This window comes from Gymnodraco acuticeps, unplaced genomic scaffold, assembly GCF_902827175.1.
Source record: "Gymnodraco acuticeps unplaced genomic scaffold, fGymAcu1.1, whole genome shotgun sequence".
Taxonomy (NCBI): domain Eukaryota; kingdom Metazoa; phylum Chordata; class Actinopteri; order Perciformes; family Bathydraconidae; genus Gymnodraco; species Gymnodraco acuticeps.
Window position 1 is genome coordinate 4,188,728 of NW_022989985.1, and position 19,537 is coordinate 4,208,264.

Sequence of the window (19,537 nt, forward strand, 5' to 3'; positions counted from 1 at the left end):
TTAACAGAAAATGCTCAGAGAAACACCTCATTTTGATTGACAAGTAATCTCGTGCGGAAATACCACAGCAGTGACAGCTAATGCCTAAGGCCAATATGGCAGTGGAAATAGGTATACTGCAGAACATCTTTATCCTACCAGCTGCATTCTTCCCTGTGATATTTATCACAGGGATTAATCTCACAAAAATAGTACCAACCAAACTGAGATTTGAATAAGCAGTCCTTGGCGATTGCTGTAAAAGCCTTTCAGGTGTTCGCTAATTATATTGGCAAGTAACAGGATTTGAAGGCACTTGTTGTAATGTATTTGTTTTGTGACTCAAGTTGGAGAAATATACTACTATGTATACTATAGTATATGTAAGGAGATATAATACCATATTTATTATAGTGCTGTTGTCAGTAATGTGGTCCTCTAGCCATGTGGACAGTTGTAATACTATTCCAGCAGTTTTAACATTGTTATGTGTGTCTGTAAGCACAAATGATTTCATTACAGTTACTATGGCGCACATACAAGTGAGCAGTGATGATATTACCTTTAAGATGAAATATCAGAAACGCAGGAATTGAACCAAACCACAGAACCACGTGTCGTTGCTGCCTCAAGCTTCTTGTATCTCCTCATAGTGAGATTTATCACAGCTTTGTTTTGTCTGTGGCATGACCTCACATGTTAAGCAGGTGAAAACAGAATGGTCGTGATCATAATAAAATATAGAAGCACAGTTTTTACCAAAGCTAGAGGGCTGCAACTGCCCACATGGACCGCATGATTCAGGTGTGCTGTATCATGCCTTAGGAACAGCCATGGTGTACTTGAAAATGATGTTCCCATACAACGAAAATGTATTGTTTTAAAAAATATATATAATGTCACCGGATTACTACTGTTTTTTACATATCAAAAATGTTTGATTGTTTGTAATCCAAGGCGACAGATGTCGCCGTAGCAAGGAGGTCCGGCTGGATGTTAGAGACAAACAAACAGTGTTATTTTATCGAGGAGAACATTGATCGTGAAACCAAAAGTCAACTTTGACATACAGTACATGTTTATTTAAAGCCAAACCAAACCAAACTCCAAACTCCTTTGTTTTCATAATACAACCAAGTATATATTTTGTGCCTTCTTTTTGTTTGTTTTCTTTTGTTTCAGTTTACAACGATAGCCACGTGTTTAAAACTGAGACCATATTCCGGGAGAAGAAACACTTTATCCTCAAAACGTTACAGAGGTTGCGGTTTAGTTGTGAAAGAACTTCATTTTTTAGAAAACATATTTGGTGGGGAGGAGGCGGACTGCATAAGCAGCCAAATTACATTTTGCTAAAATAAAAACATAAATCAGTTCCATGAAGATGAGAGTGTGAGACAACCTAAAGTAGGTCAACACAGTTTCATCACCATCAGTCCATTTGTTTGACAGAGGGAAGAATAACAAGGTAATGTGCATGGGTCAATGCAGCAACAGTGTGAAAGAAATCACTGGCTTCATGCAATTTAACTTGGGTTGAACTGCAATATTCACATCTCATCACCACAGATTAGATTAGTGCAGATCGTCCCTCTGTGGAAAATCACGCCATGGCCAACAGCTGGCTCCGGTTCATCTCTTGTCGCCTTATATCTTCAGCCACATCAATATTGGACAAGTCTGTTCAAGTTTGGAGGCTGTTTGAGATGGTAGCACTCAAACAGATGGCTGTTCTACTTTGAAGGCTGCAGACTTACAGAACATCGATAAATTAGATGAGATTTTTTTCCCCTGCAAATCATTGTCTTAAATATCTAGTGCAATCAGTTGTTTTCCTGATAGATATGCTCAACCAATCATGAGGGGATAAAATCTTGAGCAGGAATATGATGAGTGTGCGTAAGTGTGTGTCTCTCTCTGTGCCTATGAGATTTCTGGTCAACATATTTAAAGATGTAATATCAGAGCAGAGACTAAAGTAGATATTCATAAGGACAGAGCACATAAAATATCATGTGGCAAATACACTCACGCACACACACACACGCAATCGTCCCCAGCATTAAGACTTAGACATACAGCCCATTCTTTAGAGTTATCACCATGGAAACTGGACAGGAGTGAAAAGTCTGTACTGTGGTGGATGAAGCAATGGCGCGACAGCATCCTGAGTCCTACACTCTGACATATTAAATGGTTTAGCACCACGTATAAACTTAATCTGTCAACTCCTATGAAACACAACAATGTATAGATTTCATTTGACTACATCTTTTGTTTTGCTGTAGCGACACTGAATTAAAGCAGCTCTGATTCACTGGAAGGGGTCAGTGGTGTATTAGAAGCCAGTGTCAGTGATACCATTTTCACAGCCATTATTCAGTTATACATCAGTAGCCTAACAGGTTCACAAGTGGTAGCAACTCTGACTTAAAGCATGGCTGGATTAAAGCCTCCCATGGGCAGTGGTAGCCTCAACGGTTAAAGAAGGGGGTTTGAAAGCATTTCGGTGGTTTAATCCCCAATACCGCACGGATATATAATCTGGGTGGTAAATGTGACAGTGGGAAAGATCCCTCCATCTGCTTTTAAGCATGGCACTTGCTGCTGCTCCACTATAGCTGCTCAGTTGTTGGCAGACTGTAATGTATTGGGAAGTTTGTGTGAATGTGATAAGGGCGTTCCTCCAAACGAGAGAAATGCTCTTTAAGACATTGCCCTGTTTCAGAAAGTCATCCACCTCGCCAGACATGTTTAAGGAAACGAGCTGTAAACACAAACTCACACAACAGCCCATTATTCTAGTGAGTAGTAACATTGTTAGCCCTGACTGATCCAAACTACAATCACAAAACAAGACTTGTACAAGTTGTTGGTTTCTCGTCTTGCACACAAACCTGACAAAACATTAATTCAAAGTTTTTCCAAATAGGCATCATGATGTCGTTTTGAATCCTCTTAATTGTGTATTGTAATTAAATTACGGCATATTGTATTTATTTAAATATAAACACATTTTGATTCAAACTGTCGGATATGTCCCCTTTATTAATTGTATTGTCCAATGCTCTTAATCTAATAACTATCAACAGACAAAAGTAATACCTAATGATGTGTTCAAAGCCACATTTCGCCTTCACTTCAGTGTAATGAACCCAAAATAAACACACAAAAAACTAAATATATACAGAATATAAACTCTGTATCTCATTATTCCAATTTGTTAAACTCTGAATTATTGGTTTGTCAGGTTTTTGATGAGAAGCAAAAAACGTATTCATGTTTTGTTTTGTGATTGGAGTTCGGATCAGTCAGGGCTGTGCTAACATTGGTACTACTCCATAAATAATGTTTTATTTGGTCAGTTTGTGTTTTCAGCTGGTTCCTTGTGCCCACAAGTGGCCAAATAATCTCTAAATTAGCCCTTTGTGTGCATTAGAAAAATGTATCTCTGTTTTTGTTTGACAGGAAGCCAAGCCTTTATCAACAGTTGCTTGTCATCTTCCTTCTCAATGCTACCATTTTTGAAAAGTTCGTTTTTTTTTTTGTTCCCTTACATAACTGAAAAAGTTTGCCAAAAGTTTTAAACCCCCCCACAATTCAGTTAAAAAAGGCCCCCCTCAATCTCAGATATTCAAATACAGATTCTTCAAATGCAGAACTCTTAGCAGAGCGCTCATTATCTTAATACAGTACTGGAGTAGACATTTTACCAAGGGACAGTTTACATATGACTAATTACCTGCCTTTTGCAGAGTGGTCGGAGTCTTCCTTAATTAGCAGATATCTTGCATAGTTTGGCTGCTTCATGTTGTTGTGTCTCTCAGACAATTGCAACCGAGACTGGATATGGAGTGGAGGGAAACAGAATATAGTGAAAAAGCCAGCAGGGAGGATTATAGCAGCGGCCCCTCTTGAGTTAAACCGATGTGTCCCCCAAAGCTGAGTTAGGTTTATTCCAACCCCATGTTTAATCCTAAACCCCAATCCTTAGCCTTTCCTTATTTTGCAATTTAACTGTAATCCTCTATTTAACCCCTACAACAAAAACTCACTTATCCTATTCACATTTTAAATTATAGCAGACCTCAGCAGACTTGTGTCTAATAAATCTCTTAATTGGATTCAAACTAATAAACTGTGGGCAGATTACCATACCTCTGATATTCTAGACTCCTGCAAATCCACCCAGATGTAAATTGTATTCTTAAAATGACTGCAGACTCCAAGTTGAGACTCTATCTGTAAAATCTTCCTATCAAACAACAATATTTTCTGAATCAGTCATCCGAAAAATCAATGAGCATTCAATCAGAACCAAAGTGATTGTATTTTTACCATTTCCATTAAACACACATATGTCCGTGTAGTTTTCTCTATATCCTTTTTCACCTTACAGCACTAAATGATCTGTGATTTGCAACATTAGCTTGGTATCTCATCCGGACAAAGCAGGGCTGATAAACTCTGGAGATCCATTAGAGAATGAAATAGCTTGGCCTTAGATCACTGAATCCCTTTAGTCTTTCTTTTAGTGTAACCATCTATGTCTCGACAAACCTCTTTTCTTTTGGTGGGAAAAATGAGTCTAGGAAAACCTCTCATGCAATATGAAAATGATTATTATTATCGGTTTTCCTTCATGAATATTGTTTTATACATTTCTATTATGAGGGGGGGAGGTTGCTCCTCCCTCCAGTGCACGCTGGGCTAGGCGCTATCCATCTGAAGTGACCGCATTATCACCTTTTAATTAGATAGGTGTCAGGTGTCAGCAAATACCGCCTACTGTATTTATACATCAAACTGATCCGGAGCAACATTATCCTTCATTTGGTGTGTGTTTCTGGCAGTGGCGAGCTGTGACTTTTATACCTAGGCCCAGGGGCGGACTGGGACTAAAATTCAGCCCTGGAAACTGACCCAGTCCGGCCACATGAAATGTCAAATGTTTGAAATCCGCTGTTTATTATTTAAAGTTTCTGATTCACTCCTTTTTCCCTCTCTGTACACAGCTCCAGTTTGATCATTGGCCTGTCATCAGATTTCATTTTTAGTTGCTGCTGTAGCGGAAGTTTAGTACAATTATTTTTGATGAAATACTCCAAATCTCCACCCTCCATAATTGCACTTGCTTCAGTTGCTTGCTACTTTTTAAGGGCAGTGATGACAGTTACAGTACGAACTGAAGTTGATGCGATTTGATTGGATTGTGAGGCATGACGTGAGCCTCATCTGATTGGTCAATCCCTCCATTTTTTTTCACCAAGGGAAGCCAATTTCGGCTGGCCTCGTCTCGCAACAGAGTGTGCAATCTACTGTTTCACCATAACATCTAGAGGGGCGCTGTTTCACTCTTTGTAAAATACTCAATGAGAATGGGGGAGAGACGGGCCGACAGAATAATTACCGAAACTAAACGAAGTGTTTTCATTTATGTATTAATATTATAACTACAATGCAAAAAACAGGGGAAGACTGGCTTCCCTTGGCCTCCAGGAGAAAACGACACTGAGTTCAAGGGATAATTCTCACCCATCTCTTGCTCTTGCCCTGCACGTGTGCCGGTTGAGCTGGTTCTTCCAGCAGCTCAACTCTGTCACTCATCATGAATGCGGCTGTATATCTGAACTCGCGCCCACATCATTCTCTTCATCATCTTGCACTTGTTTTAAGCTGCTGATGATGATAGAGCTTGTAGCAGCGCTGCTGCCAAAAAGGTCTGTCAATTTGCGACATTTATATGCTCCACCTAAGAGTGACTTCACCTTTTTTTCTCTTGCCTTCTCGGCCCAACTTTTTCTTTTCGTTTTCTTTGATTTAAATTTTTTTAACCATGTTTTTTCATTCTCCCTGTCTGCCGCGGCGTCTAATTCCTTCTCTTCGTGTGGCCGGTATTTGTTCTTCTTCGTGTGTGATTATTTGACATAAGAGCCACACAACTGCATTAGCGACCGCTGTCGCCCTCTGTCGGCCGTCAGCGCAATTTAAATGATGACGTTAAAGCTTTTTTATTTTAAAGTGCCAGCCGCCAACGGCCCTTGACGACCGGCCGTTCTGTGGTTCTCCAGATTCTACAGATGGCCAGTCCGCCCCTGCCTAGGCCCTCTGACCCCCCCCTCTCCCCCCCCCTCCCTCGAAAAAAAAAAAGAAGAGTTATTACGTCTCAGCGTATACTTCAGCAGAATATCAAAACAGCGGCCTGGGATGCAAAACGCATCAATGACAGCGACCCTCTACCACACAAATCAACACCATTTATATAAACACCTATCATGACAGGGCACCCATAGCCAAGTAACAATTACAAATGAATGAAGTCGGCACGGCGGCCCGCATTGAAAATGACTTAGGCCTACCTTTGATGATCAAATCACTGAAACACAAAGTCCATCCTCCTGTCCTTTTGGATGAAGCACTTGCGGGTCATGCAGCTGATCCTTTGCCACTCCAGTTTATCATTGTAACTCAATCTTGAAAATGACTCGGTTAATAATTTCGCAACGATGTCATCACTATCACTGAAGTGAGCCATCATGAACGAACTTATGCTAATCATAAATCTATCGATCATAAATCTATCGATTACATTTATGATTCGAAAATAATAAAAGTAGGGTAGACATGTGGATATTATTCGGCTGAACAAAACGTGCATTTATCTAACAGGTTCGTTTTCCACAGACCTTATTTCGAGCTATTTTCCAAAATCCTCTGGAGAAATCCCACTGCTTTCTGTCGAGGGAATCCGAGCGCAGCTTACTTCCGGGTTTTAGGACGCGTCACTGCACCACTTGCATAGACCTCACAGCGGGCGGAACTTGTCATAAAGTCCGCGAAAATAAAGCCCGCCCATTTAGAGGGAAGATATGATTGGTCAATTGTACTGTCATTTGACATTACTCTCTCGTTGAGTTACTATAGATGGCCCTCTGTGAATGTACAGAGGGACCAACAAGCTCTCCCGTCTTCACAGTAACTCGCAGAGACGGCATTTAACCCTTCACATTCCAACAGAAACTGAACAGGCAGATTCGAAGGATTTATTTCTTTCGAAATGGTATTTTAAATACAATTAAATCAAGTTATTTTTGGTAAAGCTAATGAAAAATGTAACAACAAAAAAATATAAAAAATAATATTTAAAATTTTTTTTTTTTTTTTAATGTTTTCAAATATTATTTTTTAGAATATTTTAGGCCCTCACAGAGGGCCTAGAGGGCCCTGACGGCTCGCCACTGGTTTCTGGCGACCTGATTATAAATCCAACATCCACTCTCCTTTTATCTTTTAATCTCTGTCAACTCCTGAGGGAAATATCTGCCTCTCGCTGCTAAATCATCCACTCTGTTTGTCAAAGGACAATGTGGACAGTAACTAAGTCCAAGTACAATAACACTTAAGTTGAGTATTTCCCTTTGCTGCAACTTTATATTTCTATTCCTTAACAATTTAGAAAAACTATGTTATACTTTTGACTTCACTACATTTATTTGCTAATTTTAGTGACCTCAAAGTTTCTCAATCAGGGTTAATATTACAACATACTGTATAATCAACAGATATGTTGTATGTGTTATTACAGTATAAATAGAGATCAGACTTGATTTATCCCTGGAGGAAGTCAAAAGCTATCTGAGAGTACAGATGCCATAGTAAAAAACTAAAACATACTGTAAAATCATAATCCTATAATGTATTATTCTGAAATTAGCTGTTGGACCGTACATTTTGATGCTTGATACTTCTATTTAAAAATCGTTATGAATGCAGTACTTCGCTTTGTAAGTATTTTTTCACCGTGGTAGTTGTTACTTATACTGAAAGACATGTGTACTTCATTCACTTCTGTATGTTTGGCTGCTTAACGTTTGGTGATGGGAAAGTAGTGTACACCTGAGTTTTTCGCCCAAAAATAAATAAACTGCAGCAAAAAAAACGAGAGCAGTGAGTGTAAACCAAACAAAGATGCGGGATGGTAAACAATTGAATGACAATCTCCTTAGAGCTAATGGGAACTGCAGGATCAGGTAATACATATATTTGTGTTATCATCTAAAGAGGTCATGTGACCTATTTTAAATATCCAAATGTTGATGATGAAAATGATATTTTAACAATAGGTCGAAAAAACGAATTATATTTTCCTGGTAAAGCATAATCTGTCTGCATGCAACCAGAGCTCAAATTAAATTATACCATCATCTAGCATTACAATGTATGGTACTTGTTGTACATTGTGGGCATGAAGGAGCTCTATTAAATTGAATTACTTAAGGTCTCTGTCAGAATTTAAAGTCGTAGATTTATTTTTATTTTCATCATATTATTGGAATTGCATCAAGGACGGCCTATTCAGAACAATGCATGTTACAAAGTGAAAGCAGCGTTTAAAATAGATATGAAAGAATATTACATGTTACCTTCACAGTTCCAAGTAAATAGCTGTAACCTTAGAAGCGACATATTTTCAATTTTTTTAGTTGTCTATTTTCAGGATTCAGGCTGTTTTGAAAAGAAGCACCACTGTTTATCTCTGTGTGTGTGTGTGTGTGTGTGTGTGTGTGTGTGTGTGTGTGTGTGTGTGTGTGTGTGGGTGTGTGTGTGTGTGTGTGTGTGTGTGTGTGTGTGTGTGTGTGTGTGTGTGTGTGTGTGTGTGTGTGTGTGTGTGTGTGTGTGTGTGTGTGTGTGTGTGTGTGTGTGTGTGTGTGTGTGTGTGTGTGTGTTTATGTGTGCACTCAGGGACGTGTGTGGGAGTGTAAAAAGAGAGGAAAACAGTCAACGAGGGAGAATGCAGCAACACTGTGGTGCACATCGCTTCTCATCATAGGAATTCATCTAAGCATCTATATTTTCTGGTATCCCTATTCAGGTTACTTATATACATACATACATGTGGAAAGACTCTTTAGTGACTCATACACTGTTGATCCAGTAAATAACATAATCTTAGCGTGCATTGCCAACATTGATGAGCAGAAAATGGGATGAGCTGCATTAGGAGAAGATAAATCCCTACATCTGATAGATTATGGTTATTTTGACGAATGCAAAGAGCTTTTCAAATAGAAATGTAATTACATGGTGAATATTAAAGTCAGCGAAAAGATGATCTTTTTAGAGTTCCATCTCATGCAGTCTTACAATGAAAAACGTTGAGTTTCAGTTCAGATACAAATCAGTTGTTTCAGTCCTTATTTCTGACGGCCTGCTGTGTGTAATATGTGTTCAAAGATGTGTTTAACATTACAAGGAGAGACTACAGGCGATTAAGGGAAATGTTGTATCTTGTGAAATCACCATGGAAGTTGAAGAAACACACTTACTGTATGTTGCATTTCAAATGTTCTGAAATGCGGATACATTCTCCCTTAGGGATAAGGTGAGAAGTTCGGTCATCTGGGAGGGACTCGGAGTTGAGCCGCTCCTCCTTCGCGTCGAAAGGAGCCAGTTGAGGTGGTTCGGGCACCTAGTTAGGATGCCACCTGGGCGCCTCCCTAGGGAGGTGTTCCAGGCACGTCCAGCTGGGAAGAGACCAAGGGGTAGACCTAGGACCAGGTGGAGGGATTATATCTCTTCGCTGGCCTGGGAGCGCCTTGGGATCCCCCAGTCAGAGCTGGTTGATGTCGCCAGGGAAAAGAAAGTTTGGGGCTCTCTGCTGGAACTGCTACCCCCGCGACCCGACCACGGATAAGCGGGAGAAGATGGATGGATGGATGGATGGATGAAATGTTATGTTGAAATATGCTAATGGAACTTATCTTATTACATTTGCTCTAATTTTCAGACATTTCCAGAAAAGAGATCTGAATGTTAGATAAAGCCAGGTATATTGTTTTCAATATGCAAATGAGGCCTTTTCTGGAAGAAATCCACATACACAAAGTGTAATAAATAAATACCTAATTTGTATTTAGGAATTCATTAGTCAAACATAAGACATGTTATTGAAGTAATTGGGCCAACAAGGTCAAACAAATCAGTGCAAGAGAGCATTATTCTAAGCTTTTGTGTATATGAATGCAACATAATAATTCACAGGTATAATAAACCATATCTGACTGTAAACGCTTTATTAAGCGAAGTTGTTATCAGCTTCATCTCTGTGCCATTCACCCTGAAATCATTTCTTAATTTATCCATACCAAGCAACAATCAGGGAAGAGTGTCTTGTTTCCATTAGCATGCTATTCAGCATCCGTGTGTGTAGTCTAATAGACAGCGATGATAATAGAGGCTTGTCTGTGCTCTCCCGCCGCAGCGCTGACCACTGAGTGAATTATCTCGCTGACAGAGAGCAGCAGCACAGCGCAGGCGGAGGATGTTGTTAATATGCCAATGAGAGCTCATGCCTCCCTTGCCAGTCTGAGGCATGCTGGCATGGTGCAGCTGCCTATCACCTAATTGGGAATCATTTAGCTGCAGCTTGACCTACATTCAGAGCAGTGCAAAGGGGGACCACCCATGTTAATGTTTTTATTAGCAATCCAAAGCTAATAGCTTGGGAATTATAATGAATTGCTGTGTGCTGTGTCACACAAGTTTATATCATTGTCCTTTTCCACAAGTGCTTTAGAGTGAATCAGTGGATTGCTTTGAAGATCTGCGCCCTTTGTTATAAAACACTGGGATTGCCAAAGAGCCAGTTTCAGTTCCAATTTAATGTTTGTGACATAAGGGCTTTGCAAAGTGTCCGGAATAATCTGTTTTTTTTAACTTAGTTGTGTCCTCTGTATTTTATATGTCTGTGTTATGAGTAATAATGTGTAACGTTGCTGCCTTCTTGGCCAGGTCAGCATTGTAAATGAGATTTTATCTCAATGCTTTTTATCTGGTTGAATTAAAAAAATCATATTTTGAATGATTACACTTGAAAATATACTCTTTTTAACTAGAGAGTAGAGTGCATTTGGAGCTGCTTAGCTTAGTTAATAACGGGAAACAGGGGGGAAGAGCTAGCCTGAAGTAACACAAACCTACCAGTACCTCTAGGCTCTGTGTGTGTTTACAATATGAAGCCGTTTGTAATAATATGTCCAAATAGCTTAGTCATGTTAGCATTATAAAATGGCTTGGTCAGCGCCCTATATATATGGTTCTGGGCTTGGTGATTGCTAGACATTGTTAAACCTAACACTGCAGTGTTGGGCAGAAATTATCTCACTATTTCATGCCTGCTTTAATTTATTACTTCCAAATTAGAAGTTTATGTTTTGGTCATTTTAATGTATCTTTTGTCTAACAATGACATTCTTTCTCACTACTGATTAAATTGTGTGTTATACACACTACAAAAAAAACAGCACTATGGTTTATAATAATAGCTGTTACCACTTAAAGCCTGAAACACTTTGCGGACCAATTAAGAAGATCACTTCTTAACACTTTAAACTCTTGAGGTTTCCGCTGATAAAGAGTGAGTCATTCTAGCTGAGAAGAAGATACAAAAAAAAAGAAGTGTTTCATTAAATTAACATGGGATCACTTAACCTGAGATATAAATTACCCACACTTACAGCACCTGGGACGGAAATGTAGTTTCAACAGGTAGCAAGCAGCCTTTGTACTCAGTTTACTTTGTTCTCTTTGAACTCATTTCAGGATAAACACATTGAGCTGTAGTTTAAACAGTTAACTTAAAGTGAGGACAAGATCGGACTGATGCCAGATGCCCGCTTTATTACTTCGGCTTGACGCCAGTGACTCACTGGATACCGTCTTACAACTGTCAAGAGGAAACAACACTATTCCTGGAAAGCTATTGTAATCAAGAGATTTGAATTCATTTTATATTTATCCGCTTAGGTTGCACACAACTAGATTGTAAAGGACTTTGTCAGTCATTAAAGTGGAGGGAAGATGGTGATCATGCCTAAGGCAGAATCTGAGTGTTTGCAGCCCTAAGCAGCTCGGCTGGCCACGCTCCAGGCTCTGCTAGCCAATGACTCACCTCTCTAAGAGCTCCAACCATACCAGCCAACATTTCCTCAATATTCCTGATTAAACCTGAATGCTCACTCAGCTTAGTTGGCCAAAAAGGCTTTGCTTATATTCTTCTGTGGTAATACATGCAACTGATCCTTTTTCTAGTTTACCGACTTTGAAATGCAGATATTTAAACTCCACCTCACACATTAAGAAAATCCTGCATCTGCACAGTATGAATTGAAGATGTAATACAATATTTGGTTGACATATGAGATGTACCAACATAAAATACAACATTACCATTAAATCAATGTAATGACTCTCAACTGCATCAAACCTTCATCAGACTTATAAAGAGAGCTGGAATTAAGTTAATGGACTTTCTTTTGACATTTGGTATTTTAGTAATTAGATGATGCTTGTTTCCACAAGGACCGACACTGAGGTAGAGAAGCTTTTTGACATTTTTAACAAAAACACGGAGCGGTGGTAATGATCTGTCAGCTAATTGAAAGACATAAGGATGTTGTTGTAATTAAAAAATGTGACCTTTTGGTTACAAGACAGTTTACATTTTTTCCTGATAACTACAGCAATATACTATCCCAAATTTAAAAAACAAGCATGTTAGTCTGCAATATCCGTGCAGATTCAATCTTCCTATAGTTACAGTTTATAGCTTTTTTCAGCCTGACTATACTGATAGCAATCTTGGCTTTTTTGTTGTCCAGTTCATCTCTTTGGTCCAGATAACTATAAGAAAGATTGCAGAGGAATTTGATACAGATATTTATGGGTGAACTCTACTGACTTTGTTGTATCCGATGGCTTTTCCTCGAGCACTACAATGACGTTCACATTTGTGGTTTGGAGTAAAATGTCACTGGATGGATGAAGCATCATAAAACGCATTGATGTTGACCTCGGGATGAATTGTTATCACTTCTAGTCTTCTGACTTTTCCTTTAACCCCAACATCAAGTCAGCTTTTATTTGTCCAATATGTTTCCACCTGCATTCCCATCAGCCCCTGCTAAGCATCAGCATTTTAGTAGGGATGGGAACGATTAATCAAATATTCGAATATTCGAAATTATTCAGGTATTCGAATAATTATTCATGTATTCGAATATGAGTTATGAATTTTTTTGAATTTTTTTTTGGGAGTGATGAGTGATGCCTAAGTTGATTACATATTATCAAATTGAATATTATCAAATTGAATAATTCAATGTTATTCAATTAAATGTGTTAGTTGACGTCTAAAGGTGTGTTTTGCTCCGCTCACCGGTCCCTCAAAGCGGGCAGGGCTGCAGGTGCTGATTTTATAGCATATGTACATTTCGGTTAACCGGTTAACCGTTTTTTGGGGGGTCGAATATTCGAATATACATTTGCTTTCAAATTCCCATCCCTACATTTTAGCATTGTCTTTGGGAGCATGTCAGCATGCTAGTATTAGCACTGCAGTGCCTAAACACAGCTTCATACAGTCGCTTGATGGCATGGCATCGGAAAGAAACGTGATGGTAACAAATCAAATTAATATATTCTAAACTGCAAAAAGTAGTCCACTCATCCATTAGTCGATCAAACGAACGTTATTTGGTATCCCTGCTTGCACAGTATCTGTTGAAATTTAAATGAATATCTATATTGAGAATACGTTTTTTTAATGTTGGGTTTTTTCTTACATTATATAAACTGATTAATCTAGAAAACAATCAATCTTAAAAAGGAAATTTAGATTTAGATTAAAATACAGATTATATTTCTATACTGTTTACCTCATTGCAATGAAAGATAACATAGATGCCAGCGTTGTAACCTTGTAACATTCTTTATTGCTGTATTACACAACTACAGTGCATCATGTTGGCCTGTAAATTACAGAGTCATACTCAAACTGGTCTTTCTGGATCGTATTTCATTGTCCTGCCTCCACATTTCCATTTTTGCAGCCCATTGCTTTGTTTTCAGGCAGCGCTGATTTCTGTCTCTCCGCATGGTTTGTCTTGTTAAATTGAATATGTATAGAAGAGGGGAGATTGACTCAATATACATAGAGCAGAAGAGATGACATCAAATGAATGCCATTAGAATGACTTGTACTGTAAGTGTGAAATCCCAGTTTCCATCACTTGCTGTTTCACATCCCACTGCTTCACTCACAGAAACTCATTCTTTATGACGTGTGTTAAAGAGTTGCACATTCAGTGATGTTTCTGTCTCTCTTTAACTCTGTAATGTGAGACCAACAGTGTATTGAATTCATATTTATGAAGTGCTTGAGAGGGCTTATCTGGGGCAAGTCATATGGGCTCAAATGATTCGATTCAGACCTACTTTGCAATTGTTATCAGAGAAAAAGTTACACTTATCACCCTTAAATCAATGAAAACATTTTAAGGAGGACCTTACTAAAATTTGATAGACCCAATGAAATATAAATTATGTTTTTATCATGGTAAGCAGCTACAAAATAACAAGCAAATGTAGTGAACTGCAGGCTAAGAGTGCACTTTATGTAAGCTCTGCAATAGGTGACAGTTTAGGCAAAGTGGTGGGAAAGGCAGCAACTGACTAAAGTGTTTAAGGAGGAGGCAATAGAAAAAACTCAGAAAGGTCATGAAACAGTGTGGTTGTTTTTTAAGAACCAAACTTGCTTGGGGGGATAGTATGTGTTTATCTGCGTGTACTGTATGACTGTATCTCTGCATATTGAAGTGCTTTTTTATTTGTAGCATACAAATCTACACTGGACAATTCTACAAATGTGCATACATGTTGTTTTGAAAATTAGTTTTCAATGCTTCCACTTTTTCCTTTGAGATGTCATTGCGTCACAGCACTATGTCTAAGCCGAGGCATTACCACACTTGTTGCATCACATTTTATTTCCTTGGCGAGCAGAAAAATGAGGTGGACATTGGTCAATTTAGAAACTCTGATCCATTATAAGTAATTGTTAAGGTTAATGTATGGGACATTTATAACGTTTCTATCCCTTCTTTTAGTCTAAAATGGTCTAATTTCAAACACCAATTGCAGACACAGATCAAAGCTTTAACATTGATACATTTGCCATGGACTGAATACATTGATAAAGAAATTAGGGACTTAATTAAGAGTAATATTTTGGCCCACTGGAGATACAGTATCTGCCTAACTCTAATCTCCTAACATTGCTGATTCACCATACATTATTGCCTATGCCATTAGAATACTTGTTACATTCCGAAATAACTATCTGCCTAAGGCATCTCTTTGACTTCATACAAAGAGGCTGACCACAAGTGAAGCATTAGCTCTTCTATTTGATTCAAGATCGAAAGTAGTCAGGAAGTGACATGGACACCTGGTGACAGATTGAAAGGAGAAACGGGAGTTGAAGCCTCCAAAGCAGCTCCTGATATATGGTCAGAAATGGAAAAACTGGAAACATATGACTCAGGCAATTAAGCTATTAGGCTAACGCTATACAGTAGAGAGCATACAGTATATATTGTTTTTTTGGCCCACAGCAGAAATAACTGGCAGTCACTATCAAAAGCTTTTCACTGCAGATTTAAACTATTTCACATTCTCTTTTGATTATTTTGAACCAAACAAATCCTTCAAAGAACAAAATCCTATTTTAGTCCAAAAAAAGGCAAAATGGTTCCCCATAACTATTTAAGAGGTTATACTCTTTCTATTTTAAGTCTTTTTATCCTTTCTGGACTTTTCATGCAGTGGGAGACATATATAATAACAGCACCTCACATTGTTTAAAGGTGTATTTATTTATGTATTGACTGATCTGTGGAGGGAAGGCAAAAAATGCTTTTATTGTCTCAGTAACTGCAGCTCGGTTTACTTTATGGCACCTTTGGCTTTCAGCTGTGATAAACTGGCAGTGTGGAAGTTAAATAGAGGAGGCAAGAGATGTTGAATAGGCAAAGGTTGCAAGTGCTCTGCCAACTACTTCTGTACACACACAGAGAAAGGGCTATTGGTTCAACCAGCCAACCGACCAAATGAATATGGACTGCGCTTACATGTTGGACTCTTTCTATTGCAATAATTGGAGAAAATAAATCCTTCCCCCTGACACTTTGCACCGAAAACTCCCGGATTCAGATCCCCCCTCCCTTCATTTTAAGCTCATTTTTCATTCTGAGCATTGTTTAGTATATGCATTTTTTATTAAGGCCTCTGAATTAGTGTGCAAAGTTCATCTGTTGAAAAAAACAACAGCCTGTTTTCAACTAATCTTCTTTCTTAGAGTGAAAAGCAAATACCCTGGAAAACATAACCCTTTGAAAGCTGTGACCTTCATTTTAAAGGTCTAAATGGGGATGGCGTTGTGAAATGTAACGTTACCAGAAATAGAAAAAACCCTAAATCTGACAACCATTTCACATCAAATCAGTTTTTAAATAATCCCTTTTGTGGCACAATCAAATAATCCAACATATTATACGATAGTTCTGTCCACAGCTCATAATACGACAGATTTTCGAGCAGGCACTGTGTACTGATATATATTTTTGTATGATTGTCTTTCATGCTATTAAAGGGGCCCTGTTATGCAACATTTCAGGTTTCATAATTGTATTTTCTGCCACTCCTGTGACATGTTTATACAGTATGTCTTAATATTTCAAAAGTGCTTTATTCTCTAATTCTGCCTGTGCTGCAGGACCTCTTTTCACCCTGTGTCTGAAAACCAGAGCCAAGTCTGCTCTGATTGGTTAGCTGGCCGGCTCTGTTGTGATTAGTCAACCACTTATCCTAACATATACAATTTGTCCAAGCGCTCACCAATAAAAACAAAAGTGTTACATTGTGATGTCACTATGTTATGGAAGTAAACAAAGGAGAAGAATGCTTTTTTTTTTGGCTGTTCAATGGTACAACCCATCTGACAAAAAACTATAATATCATCATGATGTGTTCAAATGTACACAGCAATATCAAATACTGTAGGTATATTAGAGATATAATTATGTTCTATTTAACTTAAAACAATAACAAATATGCAAACACAATCGAAGAGTATAAGTTGAAGCTTTCTACATAGGATTTACTGTTTTGTTTTTGGTTTATCTTATTATCAAATTGGTAAAAAGAGTGGAATTGTACTTGTATTGATATTGTCTACTAACTCTAGGGATCATGACAACTTTGGCTGACAAAGCACAGTTTAAACGTATTCCATCCAACCACTGAGAAAACTTCAGAGGGCCCAAATACAAACAGCTTCCAACAAATATATTGAGCCCATAAAAAGGTGTCAATATTAATATAACGTGCAAAGAAGAAAAATGTGAATATATAACAGATAATTCAAATGTCTGAACAGTAGTGTTAATGTACAGTGTATCTCCATGTGGAGGTGAATGATACATAGTACACTCAAGTCCTGCATGTGTCCTCCATTATCTCTCATATATGAATGTTTCTATGCACTGTATAATGTTGCTTTGTGAATTTCAAGAAGCACGAGTGCATTCATATTTTGTTTAAAAAGCCTCTGTAAACACAAGGATATTAATATCAATATCGCACAGGCCATGATGCAGCTATATTCCTTTTAATTGACATAATTCAGACCACACTAACACGTAAAACCAAGAGGGGTCTTTGAATCAACAAAGTGCTTGTAATGTAATAAGCACTCTCTTTCTAAATGGAGCCTTGACTCCATTTAAAAGAGGGCAGAAAATATGTGTGCACTCTTGCTTAAGGCTTTCATCTTGCATATAAATCACTCCCGCTGAAAGTGGGTGTTTGAGCACCAGATTTCAGGTCTTGGGGCGCGCCAAGGCTGCATTAATGACAGTGCTGAGCCACAACTGCATGAAGTAAATTAAACCAATTCCAAATATTCTGGGAGCTGATAAAAAATGTTGAAACTAAGGCTCTTTGGATGATTTTGAAAGCTTACTTGTAGTTCTCATAATTTCTCTCCTTTCCCTTTCCTGCTTCCTGTTTCTGACAGATACCGCAGCAGCTGAGCGCTCTTACGTTGTATAGGTGTGAGCAGTCTGCTCTGGATTACTGCCATGCCCACCTGTTGCTGCACCTCAACATGGGCATGGAGCACCCAACTCAGGCATTTGGAGGTCCGAGGCCAGCCAAGTACCACCCTGGCCTCATGCCTCCCCTCCCCTCCGAGCCTGTGCTGCCTTGCCCCCAGACCCGCTCCCTCCACCAGTGAGCTGTTTACACTGTGAGCCTCTGTGTCTGAAATACTGACTGCTGCACAGAATCAGTGCAAACATGAAACACCAGGCTGTGTGGGAGGGAACTGGGACTGGTAAAGAAGCAAAGGAGACTTATTCATCTACTGCAGAGCATCCTGGACCCAGGGTAATGAAAATGGAGATATTTCTCAGTGGAAATAAATGGGTGCTGCCATATTGATTAGTAAAGCTTCTGACCCACCTGACCCACCTGACCCTCAATGTCCTCAATTAGAAAAGGAGGCTGAACAGCAGCATGACTTTCCGCGTTCTGCTCTGCCTCCTAAGGAATATTAAGGCTAATAATTGAATGATTTTGTTAATCTTATTAAACGTGTTTCCTCGGCTGCTCCTCATCTGGACACCTCTCTGCTGCGTCAGGTTAAATAATCAAATCCAAAATGCTATTAACAGAGAAGTATGATAAGCAGTTGAGAAGCAGAACAAATGAAAGATCAGCCAAGCTAAAATATTTTCTGCTGCTTTCTTCTGATCATGCTGTCAGTCAGAGCGCTCTCCCCCACTCAGTCCCTGTGGCGTTTTTCATCTGGAGGAATGAGCCACCCAAATAAAATTAACAAAGACAAGAGAAAAGAGAAAATAACGGACAGTAATTGTTATATAAAATGTACAGCCTACACATCTTGCCGGCAGTAAGTATAATTTACATGGTGACTTTTGATTTCCCTCATGATTTTGGGTGTCGATCACATTATAGTTGATTCGTGCTGAGAAATAAACAGATGAAAAATAAACACCAGATCTCGGTGCACTGGGATGTTCGGATATTTACTTTTCGTCATCCATTTAAATCACTCTTGTAGTTAATGTTTTGTTGTTTTTGAAATGTGTTCTACAACCAATAATCTGATTGTGCACTCATACTGTATATCTACATGTGTGTGCTTTTTACAAGATGTTGCATTATAATATATGGTAAATAAACTGTGGTAAATGACCAATAACAGTGTCTTTCATCAAGATCAGTGGTATCAACCCAACACACTCTCTGCTGTATTTCAACAGCTGTGTAATTAGTTAAGAATGGAAAGTGCAGCTCTTAAGGAAAGCCTGATGAAGAATCATGTCTGTTTTTTGCATTACTGATCTCTTCCTGTGACTGTATGTGAAAGTTATCTGACGTAATACAGTATACTCCACTCTCTGAACCTTGTGGTCTTTTATGTTGCTTCCTAAGGAAAGCTTGTGTGCAAAAATAATACCCAATGAAAGGTGCAGGGTATTTATAGACAGGAGCTAAATGTTCTTAGCACACAAGACGTGTGCCTGTGTCATAAAAGGGGGTAATGCTAAATGTAATATAATTTGAACGTTTGTCAGGAATTGACTGTTAGTTATATCTTGCTATCTACAGCATTTTTTCAGATGGAGCACTTAAT

At 38.6% G+C, this 19,537-nt stretch overlaps 1 protein-coding gene across 1 annotated transcript in view; it reads left to right on the forward strand.

Moving 5' to 3' along the window:
- LOC117543840 (leucine-rich repeat transmembrane neuronal protein 4) overlaps positions 1-19,306 on the forward strand; it is a 59,926-nt gene extending 40,620 nt beyond the window's left edge. Inside the window, exon 3 of the mRNA XM_034212410.1 lies at positions 17,894-19,306. The gene's annotated coding sequence lies outside the window, so the exon portion shown is untranslated. The remainder of the gene's footprint in view (positions 1-17,893) is intronic.
- The last annotated feature ends 231 nt before the right edge of the window (positions 19,307-19,537 follow it).